This window comes from Silene latifolia, unplaced genomic scaffold, assembly GCF_048544455.1.
Source record: "Silene latifolia isolate original U9 population unplaced genomic scaffold, ASM4854445v1 chrun_scaffold_16, whole genome shotgun sequence".
NCBI lineage: Eukaryota > Viridiplantae > Streptophyta > Magnoliopsida > Caryophyllales > Caryophyllaceae > Silene > Silene latifolia.
In genome coordinates this window covers 5,151,711-5,165,697 of record NW_027413123.1, presented here as the reverse complement: position 1 = coordinate 5,165,697, position 13,987 = coordinate 5,151,711, and positions in this window count along the sequence as shown.

Below are 13,987 nucleotides of genomic sequence, written 5' to 3'. Positions count from 1 at the left end.
AAATCTAGACACATTGAAAGGAAATACCATGTAATTAGAGATTATGTGGAAAGGAAGGAAATAGACATTTGTAAGGTTGGGACAGATGATAATATTGCTGATCCTTTAACCAAGCCTTTATCAAAGGCTAAGCATGATGGTCATGTCGTCGCTATGGGATTGAGACGAATACCAGATTTTCTTTAGATTATGGATATGTAATAATTGGATAGTGTATCTTTTATTATATATATGATAATCACATTCATTATTTTTGTATTCATTCTTTTATGAATCTTTTATTTAGTGTGACTAAATTTTAATACCTTGTTTATCTGAATAAGTTGTGGAGACAATGTTGAACACTATTCCAGTGAATAAGATGAACATTGTATTTTGTCCCTAGTCACTTAATAAGGTGACGTCTCGGAGTGAGTAGATTGTAAGTCGATTGATGGTTGTTCAACACCATAAGGTCAAACGTGATGACTGGTCGATTACATAGGCAGAGTGTGTGACACTTTGCCGGACAGTGACCATTTAGAGAGTCCCTAAGTTCTATTATAGACGCCTGGTCGTGGCGGGGATCTCTAGGATGTTCTAATGAGTCGATTGTTTTGACTGGAGACTATTATCTGAGCAGGTGCAGTTTCCAAGTGACTTTGGTTTTTGTCCTAGCTCGTGCCGTGAAAGGAGGCCAAAAGGGCATTTACTAGGTCATGGTGAGTTGTATTGTGCAATAGGATAGATAGGGCATACAGGAATTGTCCACCCACTTTGGGTAACTATATCTCAAGGCCACTCGAGGAGTTAATGACTACAAATGCATGGCCACGCTCAGAAGTAATCTGTGAGAGATTTTTCCGGTCAGGTAGTCACACTCCCGATCGAGAAAACCACTCGCGAATGTTCATGTGTGATGCGTGTCTAAAATATGATGTTTCACACTTTATTCTACACGCATTTCAGAGCTCAAATGTGCAATATATGCCATTATTTCCCTATTTTCCTCTACTTTTGTGTTTTTGTCTATTATTGCAGAAATATGAAGAATTGAGCGGAAATCGAGCCAAATCCGTCCCTAAGTAATTAACATTGCATTTGACATGAAGTATTGACTCGAGGAATGAGCTTGGTGCGCGTTTCAAGGCCTAAAGATAGCAAAAGCATGGGTGCGTACGAGTTTAACAAGCGAAGAAGTGCTTCTCGACATTGCAGCCTGCTTCAGATGGCTATATCTCGAGTTCTAGACCTGATAATCGAGTAATTCCAGTTGGAGGTGAAATCTTATCCTCTTAGCTTTCCAACGCCGCGTAGAACGCCTGATTTGACCAAGGAATGAAGAAATGACAGCTGTTTTAAGATCGGTGCGCGCTGCAGAATTCGTCAGAATGCACTACTGTACAGCAACCTTGGTCGATCGACTGAGCAACATGGTCGATCGAGCACTCCACGGGTCTGATGCAAATTAAAAGATCGAGATTAAGGAAGCCCATTGTGTTATTAGGTTTAGGAATAATAGCTGCGTACTTTTCCTATATAACGCAGCATGAACATTCAGAAATTGATCAAGTTTTACATCTAGTTTACATACAGTTCTATACCAAAATAATTAGGGTTCGGGATATTGTCTTGCATCGAATTTTCGTTCGTGTTCTGAATCATTCCGTTACAATTCCTTTGAAACTTCGGTATTCCTCTGTCTTCATTCAGTTTCTTTCCCTTATTATTGTTTTAGTACAGAAATTGTTAGTTAGTTCCCAAAGCCAATTATCGTTTATGTTATTCGCTTATTTAATCGTTGCAAGCATGAATCCAGTAGTTTATTCCGTCTATAATGTTGTTATTTCTGCTATAGTCATGAGTAGCTAATTAGTTTGTGCTAGGATGTAGGGGAATTATAGTGTAGGCGGCAAAATAATGAACACGGATCGACTTCGCATGTCGGTCGATCGATCGCCATACATGGTCGATCGATCGACCACGTGAGGTTTTCCTTTCGTTTTAATTGTTTTAATTCTTTATTCGACGAATCGAGTGCACACGACTAGTTGAATGTTTAGGATTGACTGACCCATTAGATCGAGAGATAGGGACAAATTGTTAGATCACCAATTAAAATGACTAAACTATCTTTGAGATCGAAAGATAGGTAAAGTTTAGATAATTAGTCACTTTTCAGGACGAGAGTCGTATTAGTGATATTAGGGACTTATAGCGAGATCGAAAGATGCTATTTGTTAAGAGTGGACCGAGAGGACCTCTTTATTTCCCGCCTCATGTGTTTTGATTTAGACCTGTTTAGTATCTTTGCCAAAACTATAGTGAACCGACCCTCCTAGCACCTTTCTTTATCTGTTTAATCCGTTATTTATTTTATTGTCTTTTATTACTCTTAGCTATAGACCAAATCAATTAAACCCCCACAACTGTTACCTTAGACCAGAATTAGACAACTGAAATTCCCTTCCTCCCTGTGGTTCGACTCGTGCTACCACTAGCTTCTGTTAGTTTAGCTCGGAATTATAAATATTATTTTTGATACTAAAACGACGGTATCAAATTTTGGCGCCGTTGCCGGGGAGGTAGCGCTAGTTTTAGTTGTTTTTATTTTTGTCTGTCTTTAGCCTCAAGGGAAGACTGAGTACCTTGAGGCAGTTCTTACCTTCCTATTTAGTGTTGTTTCGATAGGTCCTATAGGTCCTATTAGCAGTACTTCAGGAGGATTCACCATGTTCCGTTCTTGGGAGCAACAGGTGGAATTTTGTGAGAGATGTGGTGCTGAGGGGCATGATTCTGCTGTATGCCGAGCAACTATGGACCAAGTTTATGCTTACAGGCAATATAAACAAGGTCATTATACGCCGCCCCATCCGTACTATCATCAAGGCTTTCAAGAGCCTTCATATTCTTTTGCGCCACCTCCGCAAATCCCTCTTCCCTCTAACGAGATAGCGGATCTCAAAGCTATGATACAAGAGATTTCGGCCAAAACTGCAGCATGGTTTAAATCAACTCACTCCCGAATGGCCGACCTTTCTTCTCTTCAACACCTGGAGACCGTGCATGCCATACGCGGTCATAATGGGTCGACCCCTGAAAGGCCTGCTATGGAAAGGGTAAGCCCGGAAATTAATAAAGATGAATTGGGAAGAGAAGGGGCTGAACTCTCGGAGCAGAAGAATAGCGTTAGGAGTAGAATTGCTGCATTTGAAAGTCAATCGACATCGCCTACTGTTGTTATTGTTGATAAAGATGAGACCGAGCAAAAAGAGACTCTGAATGCCATAACCCTGAGGAGCGGGTCTACTATTGCCGGGTCCGCTGTGGCGAAAGAGGGGTCTGAAAAGAAGAAAGAAAAGGCGTCTGTTAATAATGGCAAAATAAAGACGACTAGCAGCATAGGCAGTCGATCGACTGCCTATCATGGTCGATCGACCGCCTTGAAAGAACAGTGGCAGAAGATTAACGAAGCAGAAACTTCAAACAACAGCAGGACCAGTCGATCGACTGACCATCATGGTCGATCGACCAGTCCCCGACTTTCCAGTGCTACTGTACCTGAAAACCTCAGTCGATCGACTGACCAATCTAGTCGATCGACCGAGGAAGCTGCTGAAGGTGCTCAGTTCCGTCCCACAATGCCTAATGACTTGAGAGACCATTTGTTTCGGGGTACGACAACTCCGAAAATGTTGAGGCAAGACCCGAGTGCTGATGGGTCAGTCCCAGTTCCAAGGTATGACCCCATGTCGGTTAATGGCTCACATTTGAGACGGTCTGAAGAAGGGTTGAGCTGCAACAAAGAGAAGGTAGTGGATTTTCAGCCTAAATCCACTAATGCCGGTGCGAGAGACTTAGAGGAGAGGGGTAAATTACTTCTTTCAGCCCCATATCCGGAGAGACTAGTGCCGACAAAGGAACAGTATCATTTAATAAGTTTGAAAATGTTATTCGTAGTCCGAATGTACGGGTTCCTTTTCTCGAGTTAGTTAACCAAGTACCCGCTTATACTAAATTTATGAAACAATTGTTGTCCAAAAAGCGGTCACTTGAAACAGTGCACACTTTGTCGCACTTCGAGGAGTCTTGCTCCTATCTCTGTCTCACACTGCGCCCCTTAAGTTAAAGGACCCAGGCAGTTTCTCTGTTCCTTGCAACATAGGTACCTTCTCAATTGAGAGGGCATTGTGTGACTTAGGAGCCAGTATAAGTGTCATGCCCTTGAGTCTAGCTAGGAAATTGAAATTGACTAGGTTTTCAGTTACTAGCATGACAAAGATACGGATGGTGATCGTTACGCGGTCCGGCCTATAGAGTCTTAGAGGACATTCCTGTCCAAATAGGGAAGTTTTTCTTCCCTGTTGACTTCGTTGTACTTGATATACCCGAGGATGCTCATATTCCTATTATTTTGGGTAGACCATTTCTGCACACTGCTGGTGCAGTTATAGATGTAGGCTCAGGGACGTTGACCTTTAAAGTAGGGAAACAGTCCATCGTTTTTACTCACCGCTAAGAAGAAAGACCCCATGTGGCCGGTCACTTGCAATACGGTTTACGAAAAGAAATCGTACTTTGTGCTTCCCGAATTGCCTATCCCTATTACTATCTTTGTGTTAACACCTCCGCCCCAAATTGGGAGCAAATTGGAGGAAGATCTGTCTATTTCGATATTGCAGAGAGCTGGTTTGGGGAAGGGTGAGCCGCAAGTTGCTCCACCGCAAAGAAGCCAATCATTTCAAGGGGTGGTCTTGGTTGCTTGAGCTATGGGACCGATGAGGAAGTGGATGACGAGCCTGGCCAAAGCAACGAAGTCGATTTGGATTCTCGACGAGTCCAAGGAAATCCTTGATTGGGGAGATGACCAAGTTGATCCATTGAGTTTTGCGGATGTTGGGGCCGAGAAGAGTGCAAAGAAGATGAGCACTGCTGAGGTTACCTCATGTAGCCAGAAGCCGACGAAGTGGGCCATACCGTGGTCCTTCTTGATCAACTATTAGTTGATCAAGTTCGTTATAAACTTCATTTTATTGCTTTCGAACTATTTTCTATTGCTTTTGTGTGCGCGAAAACTTCGCTTTTACTTTATTTGCTTAGGATTTTAAGTACTTTAGACTTCGTTCTGGGTTTTGCGCAATTTTGGGCGCGTATTATTGTGCATTTGCAGGTATTTCGAGCTTGTTAGCTCAAATCATTGAGCAATTACGAAGAAATAAGACGCTGCAGCAGTGAATTCAGTCGATCGACTGGGCACCATTGGTCGATCGACTGAATTGCGGGTTACAGGAGCTACTGTTCACGACCACCTGGTCGATCGACTGCCTCTTTAGGTCGATCGACCACTGCTGCTGCTATATTCGTTCACGACCTCTCCCCTGCTGTGTTTGGTCGATATGCGGACTTAAGGGAGTCTTCTACTTCACTTTATTTTTCCGTCGAATTCTCTTTTTCTTCTATTGTCTCACCTGTGCACAATTTTTCCGCTTTAAAATTGTTTTCTTCGGTCTTATGCGTGGTATTTTCTATCTTTCAGGCACTCTTGCTGGTAGCACTGCTGGCTACTGAAACCTCCTAGCTCACGCTGGTTTGGGGAGGTTTCCTTTGTTGCGCTTAAAGTCTTGTGAGTTCCTGATTTCTTTACTTCATGTCATTATTTTATTTCTTTTCTCGCAAATTCCCATTTCTCTTTTCTTCATTATATGATTTTGCACAATGGGGACATTGTGCGATTTGGTTTGGGGAAGGGTTTTGCGTCGCATATCATTGTTTTGCATTCACGTTTACTTTTGTTTTGCATTGTTTATTTCATTTCATATATATACAAAATTCAAAAAAAAAAAAAAAAAAATTTCAAAAATTTCAAAAATTTCCATAAAATGCACGTTTATTTTAGCATTTAGGTCGAGTCGGAACGGTAGTATTTCAAGGATGATATTGCCTTTTGCATCTGTTTTGCCTGAGCCTTGCTTGACTTACATGTTATTAGTAGAATTGTAAATGCATATCTACGAGTTTTCGTTACATTCTTGCTGAACTTGAGACTTGACTTGGATTTTTGGCAAGCTACATCATATTTCTGAGTATTAGAGCCTATAACTGGTGATATCTATGACCAGTTTATCTAGGAATGTGAGTAGTACTCCTTATGAGACATGTTTCCTTAATTTGCATAATTATGAACTTGATCTACTTAATACCTGTATGCATTCGGTTTGTGGTTTGTTGACACATGTGGTAGAGGTTTCCCTTTATTCATTTTACCCATGAACCCCTCATAGACAAAAATAGCCTTTTTGTCCCTTAACTACATCCTATTTTTAGCCTGCCTTTGTCAAGCTAGTAGTATTAGTTTTGGGAATGTGTTTATTTGCGGTTTGGTTATATGCTCATTTCGAGATGTTGGGTGAAAGGGTGGAAGGAAATAAAAGAAAGAAAAAAAATGGAACTGAAAAGAAAAGAAAAGAGAAGAAAAATGACTCGAAAAAGAAGAGAAAAAAAGAGACGAGTGCTGTAGAATCCGGTCGATCGACTGACCATATTGGTCGATCGACTGCATCCCGAGAGAAAGAAAAGTTCGAAAAAATCACATGTCGCAATTGTTATGATTTGGTGATTTCCACTCCCATATTATCATTTGTATTCTTTGGGGAGTCAAATTTTGTGGAGATTGTGAGTTTTGTGCCTTGAATTGGCACCGTATTGTATCATTTATATTGAGCTTGAAGTTGGGATTCGTTTATAGTTTGGATTGTAGTACTAGCTTGGCTTATTACTCCTCATATCCAAATTCATTTTAGCCCCTTCTTACCCTTTACCTCACATATCCATATATACCTCGGCATGTGTCATGGTCATTTGTTGGTTGGAATGCATATGTACGGTCATAGAGTTCATTTTCATATTTTATTGCTGGCATGTCTTCATAGGTCGTAGTTAGGTGAGAGTCTTTACAAAATAAATTCTTTCTATCCTCTTATATATTCACCTTGTTCTTATTTGAGTGATTTGAGCGACCCGTGAGAGTCCAATTTGATAAGTCTCTATGGTTGACGGTTCAGCAGTTTTTAACGGCTTCATAATTCGTTTGCATGATTCACATTGCTAATTGATTGTTGGTTGTGCATTAAATTGGTTTAGGCTTTACATATTGCATTTCGCTCTGAGTTTGAACTCGTTCCTTTAGATCGAGTCTAGTTCTTGCTTGGGGACAAGCAAGGTTTGGTTTGGGGAGATTTGATGCGTGTCTAAAATATGATGTTTCACACTTTATTCTACACGCATTTCAGAGCTCAAATGTGCAATATATGCCATTATTTCCCTATTTTCCTCTACTTTTGTGTTTTTGTCTATTATTGCAGAAATATGAAGAATTGAGCGGAAATCGAGCCAAATCCGTCCCTAAGTAATTAACATTGCATTTGACATGAAGTGTTGACTCGAGGAATGAGCTTGGTGCGCGTTTCAAGGCCTAAAGATAGCAAAAGCATGGGTGCGTACGAGTTTAACAAGCGAAGAAGTGCTTCTCGACATTGCAGCCTGCTTCAGATGGCTATATCTCGAGTTCTAGACCTGATAATCGAGTAATTCCAGTTGGATGTGAAAGCTTATCCTCTTAGCTTTCCAACGCCGCGTAGAACGCCTGATTTGACCAAGGAATGAAGAAATGGCAGCTGTTTTAAGATCGGTGCGCGCTGCAGAATTCGTCAGAATGCACTACTGTACAGCAACCTTGGTCGATCGACTGAGCAACATGGTCGATCGAGCACTCCACGGGTCTGATGCAAATTAAAAGATCGAGATTAAGGAAGCCCATTGTGTTATTAGGTTTAGGAATAATAGCTGCGTACTTTTCCTATATAACGCAGCATGAACATTCAGAAATTGATCAAGTTTTACATCTAGTTTACATACAGTTCTATACCAAAATAATTAGGGTTCGGGATATTGTCTTGCATCGAATTTTCGTTCGTGCTCTGAATCATTCCGTTACAATTCCTTTGAAACTTCGGTATTCCTCTGTCTTCATTCAGTTTCTTTCCCTTATTATTGTTTTAGTACAGAAATTGTTAGTTAGTTCCCAAAGCCAATTATCGTTTATGTTATTCGCTTATTTAATCGTTGCAAACATGAATCCAGTAGTTTATTCCGTCTATAATGTTGTTATTTCTGCTATAGTCATGAGTAGCTAATTAGTTTGTGCTAGGATGTAGGGGAATTATAGTGTAGGCGGCAAAATAATGAACACGGACTGAATTCGCATGTCAGTCGATCGACTGCCATACATGGTCGATCGACTGACCACGTGAGGTTTTCCTTTCGTTTTAATTGTTTTAATTCTTTATTCGACGAATCGAGTGCACACGACTAGTTGAATGTTTAGGATTGGACTGACCCATTAGATCGAGAGATAGGGACAGTTGTTAGATCACCAATTAAAATGACTAAACTATGCTGAGATCGAAAGATAGGTAAAGTTTAGATAATTAGTCACTTTTCAGGACGAGAGTCGTATTAGTGATATTAGGGACTTATAGCGAGATCGAAAGATGCTATTTGTTAAGAGTGGACCGAGAGGACCTCTTTATTTCCCGCTTCATGTGTTTTGATTTAGACTGTTTAGTATCTCGCCGCAAACTATAGTGAACCGACCCTCCTAGCACCTTTCTTTATCTGTTTAATCCGTTATTTATTTTATTGTCTTTTATTACTCTTAGCTATAGACCAAATCAATTAAACCCCCACAATCAAGTTACCTTAGACCAGAATTAGACAACTGAAATTCCCTTCCTCCCTGTGGTTCGACTCGTGCTACCACTAGCTTCTGTTAGTTTAGCTCGGAATTATAAATATTATTTTTGATACTAAAACGACGGTATCAATGTGCAAGTGCGGCCTGAAAGACACCTTGCATTGAGTAGGATATTAAAACGGACAAGAGAATTGGTAGCGCACACCTTGTGTCGGACAAGTGGGAGATTGCTGGAGTTAGTGTCCTCCACAATAGTGCGTTAACATAATAAATCTCATTAATGGAATATCATCAGATATTTAATTATTTGATCCTCGTCAATTGATTAACGTAAATCGATAACGGTTGGCTGACTAGAGTTTGACGTTATTGTCGTGAGACGGCGGTGATCATTTTACCCCTTTCGGTCACACCTAAAGGGACGAACCCCAATAGACAACTAATTAATTGTAGAAGATACAATTTATTTAGTCCCTTAATTTGTAGACTAAAAAGTTAGTCGATTATTTTTAGAGAGATTTCGAGTTGCGAACTCGAGGAGCGGCAGTTATTATTTAATTATGCGATAACTGAATAATAAGTTTTGGGAAACGGGTTTTAGTTAAATAACTGTTAATTTACTAAAATTGTACTAATTGATTAATGTTATTAATATTAGTACGTAAATAATATGTGTAGTGGTACACGTATATTTACGGAGTGAATTGGACGAATTAATTATGGAAGTATTTAAACATGATACGATGTTTAAAATAAAAATTACACGGATTTGTGCGACAAATATAAGAACTAACATGGACCCGTAAATGGTCAATTGGACCTTGTAAAATAAGAGTAGTGGATGATTACTCACATAATCATTTCACCTTATTTTGTATACTACCATAATTTATCTTATGTAGGATTTTGCATGTGATGTAAGATGAAAAACATAAGACAAAATTTGTCCACTCCCTCATTCTTGCATGTGAACAATATTTCTCCATCTCTCTAAAATAATTATTCATCACTACTAAGTTGTTAGTATACATAAATAATATTATTAAGACTAGTTAGTAATATTACTAATAATTATCAAGGGTACAATATTAACAAGTTCTAGTTCAATACTTGTTATTATTATTGGGTTAGTTCTTTGGTGCAACAAGAAGGAGATCTTCTTATTGAAGATTTGCAAGGAGGATCTTCCATTTGCTTTAAGCTCAAGAACAAGCTAGTAAGGTGAACTAGTTTGTGCCCTTTTTACCACTAAATCAATGTAAGGAAATTGTTTTTCCTTATACTTTCTTTTTATGCTTTCATATTAGCATGCATGTTACATAGATCACCTAAATGACAATTTATGAGATAAATTAATTTTATTAGAGAGTCTAATATGGATCTATGATCTTTCACGTGCTCCATTGTTTCATCATCCGAAACACAAAACATCTCTACAAAACCTCTTCTTCTTCCACAAAAAAATTTCATGGATGCCTTTGAGAATGCGTTGCGATAATGGCGCCGGAATTTGTCGCCTCCCAAAAAGTATCAACTCATTTGCATGGGAGTTGGTCAATTGTTGGTGCTCCGTCAAGCCAAGGTGCAATCCTCATTTCTCGAAGCATGTTCTCGGTTTTGGGATTCGAAACACCATGTATAAAAGTGTGCAAAAGAGAATTAGATAAAATAGAAAGAGAGTAAGAGAAAAATTACACAAACGAGATCCGGAGAAGTACAAGAGCAACGTCGAAGCAGAAGTAATGTAAGGTTTTTGAGATATGAAAGAGATTTTCTCGCGTAAACTTAGTTTTTATATATTTTAAGTTCTATTTATTGGATTTATGTCCAGAGTCCAATTAAGGTAACCCGGTTTATATAGCAAAACCGCTTACGGACCGAGTCTTCAATGAGTTTAAGGATTCGTGTAGAATTAAACGGGCCCATTGGGTCACACACAAGATGAATACGGTGTTTCCTTTTTACAGTCGGACTGAAATATGGAAATAGGGCTCTAATTAGGTTAGGCCCAGCTGCGATTAAAGTTAGGGTTTGATTAGGAAACTGAGTTATTACTCCCCTACATATAGAGATATTTGGGAGTCAGTTTCATCTATCTGATTCCTCTGTGAGAAATAACAAACCCTACCTTGTGTACTATCATACAAATCTACGTATGGATACTAGTGGAGACACTACAATTGGGGTGCTCCTGATTATTTGTAGCAGTTGGGTTATTCTGATCCGGTTCTTATTTTTCTTATTTGCGGGATATTATTTGCTCACGGATTAATTCGGCTGCAAGGTAATTCGATTATCCTTTTTATTTATGTTTAATTTTGATTTCTAACATGCATATGCTCCTGGAGATTTGTCTATTAAAATCGTTTTAAGTACTAACAAATCCCTTCAGTGGTATCAGAGTAGTGTATGCAATGTTAAAATCAAATTAAAATCGAGATTTTTTCGGATGTCTTGTAATACGGATTACGTAAACCATCACGTAATACAGATTATGTGAATTCCTAATATTGGCACATGCTTAAATTGATTTGTTTGCAAACATGTTAATTTTGATGCACAATGCGAGATTATATGCAAGAAGCTTTTATAATATTCTTTGTTTGTATGTCATGTTGCCGACACTGAGTTGTTTTTTTATCTACACGGCTATTTCTTTATTTCACTGCAATTAGATTGATTACCCATGTTTGACCACCATAAATATATTCGAGCATGAGTGACGCTTTTGCGTCTTTATTAAATTGTTTAATGAAGATAGTTGTTTGTTTGTAGCAAAACATGCGTCTTATTTAATTTTTATGGATTAATCGTGAGAGATTTTGAGAATTTAAATCGTGTTAGCATTTTATATAATTATAATTTCAATGCTGGAATATGATATCAGTATTAATGTTAACATGTATAAATCTTTTTTTAACTTTAGTTAAACCCTAATTTGATTAGGTCGACTATTTTAATTAGTCTAATTTAAAATATATATTTCATATATGTTGTTGTCCTTAAACTTATATTTATTTGCGATTAATTTTATAAGATTAAATTAGAGAACACGATTTATTGAAATTGTTTCGTTAATATTGTTCATCAGTTCCGAGTGTCGGATTTTGATGCAAAAGTAGTGTTTTTGGCATCTAAACGGCATTCTAAACAGGACTGCATAGCAGGGTCTGCGTTTTAAGGTTAAATTCGAAAGGTTCGATTGAGCTATGGGCAGTTTTTGATTTAAAAGTTAAAAATTTTAATGTTTTATTAATCTATCTTGAGATTATGTTAATGATATGTCTTTGTTTTAATTTGAGACATGCTAGTGTTCATTCCTTTATGTATGAGATGCATATAATATATATTTGTTCATTAGTATGCATTCATAATTGACATATATGTTTAATCCCTCAATTTGAATATTAAGTTTATGCCTTTCCAGCCTAATGACTGTAATAAACTTATATCATGAAGTGATCGGTTTGCCAAAGTAGAGCATTCTGGTTATGTAAGTTAAGAAGGTGGATATCAGTTATCCACACATGTAGGTTTGTTGTCTTAATAATGTTTTTCAAAACAATTTTGAACTTTGAGGTATGTAGTTAAAATTCATATAATGATTATTTAACAAACTGAGAGTTGTATATGAGATACAATTAACATAGAGGCGTTTACCTTAATTCTTATAATTTGGGCGATGATCCAAAGCTCACTTAAGTTATAGGTATTTGGGGTCTTGGAATATTGTATGTGTATGAGGGTTACATGTACAATTTTTATTATCTTAAAACTGTTTAGGATTCATTTGTCGCATATTTTAACATGTTACTTACACTTGCATATTCATATTGTTGTAGATAATGTCTCATACCACCAATTCATTTTCTCTCCGTTCCCTCCTTGAGAAGGAAAAGTTGAATGGTTCAAACTTCTTGGAATGGTATCGCAATTTAAGAATTGTTCTCAAGCAGGAGAAAAAGGTATATGTCCTTGAGAAGGAATTACCTAAGAAACCAGATAGTAATGTCCATACCACCGCTAGGAACGCGTGGAAAGAGCATTCTGATGCTAATATTGATGTTTGTTGTCTAATTCTTGCCACCATGAACACTGAGCTTCAGAAGCAGTATGAGAACGTGGAGTCGGCATATGATATTGTTGAAAACCTGAAAGCTATGTTTCAGGAGCAAGCTAGAATCAAAGGTATAATAATGTTAAGGCTATCTTTGACTGTAAGATGGGAAAGGATGAGCCTGTTAGTCCACATGTCATAAAAATGATAGGTTATTTTGATAACCTTGAAAGACTTGATGCTGGAATAAGCCAACTGTTGGCTACTGATATTGTATTTCAGTCCTTGAATCCAAGTTATAATGATTTTATTTTAAACTATAATATGAATAACTTGGACAAATCTCTGAAAGAATTGCATGGGATGCTTAAGACAGCTGAGCCTAGTATTAAGAAAGCTCCTACCTCTAATGTTCTAATGATACAGAAGGGAAAGGGCTTTAAAAAGCAAGGTTCAGATAAGGAGGGTAAGAGTAAGGCAAATATCGCCAAACTCAAACCTAAGCCCAAGTTAGTAAAGGGTAAGCCTTCTGAAGATGTCTATCATTATTGTAATAAAAAGGGACATTGGAAGAGGAACTGCAAAAAGTACTTGGAAGAAGTGAAGAATGGAAGTCTTGCTTCCACTTCAGGTATTTATGTTATAGAAGTAAATGTTACTACTTGTTGTTCTACTTCTTGGCTATTAGATACCGATTGTGGTTCTCACAATTGTGTAATGTGCAGGAACTAAAAGGGAGTAGATCATTGGCGAAAGGTGAAGTGGACCTACGTGTGGGCAATGGAGCAAGAGTTGCTGTTGTAGCTGTACGAACATTTCATTTATCGTTGCCTTCTGACTTAGTTTTAGAAGTAGATAATTGTTATCATGTACCTGCCATTAGCAGGAATATTATTTATGTTTCGTGTTTGGACATGAATGGTTTTAATATTCGAATAAAAGACAAATGTTGTTCTATTATGCGTAATGGTATTTTATATGGTCAAGCTCATATTGTTGATGGACTATATGTTCTAAATTTAACTAAACAGGTCTATAACATTAATGCCAAAAGATTAAAAGTAATGATTATAATCCTACTTATCTCCTCGCACTCGTCGTTTGGGTCATATAAATGAGAAACGCGTACAAAAGCTTCATAAAGATGGACTTTTTGGATTCATTTGATTTTGAATCATTTGAGAGATGTGAGTCTTGTT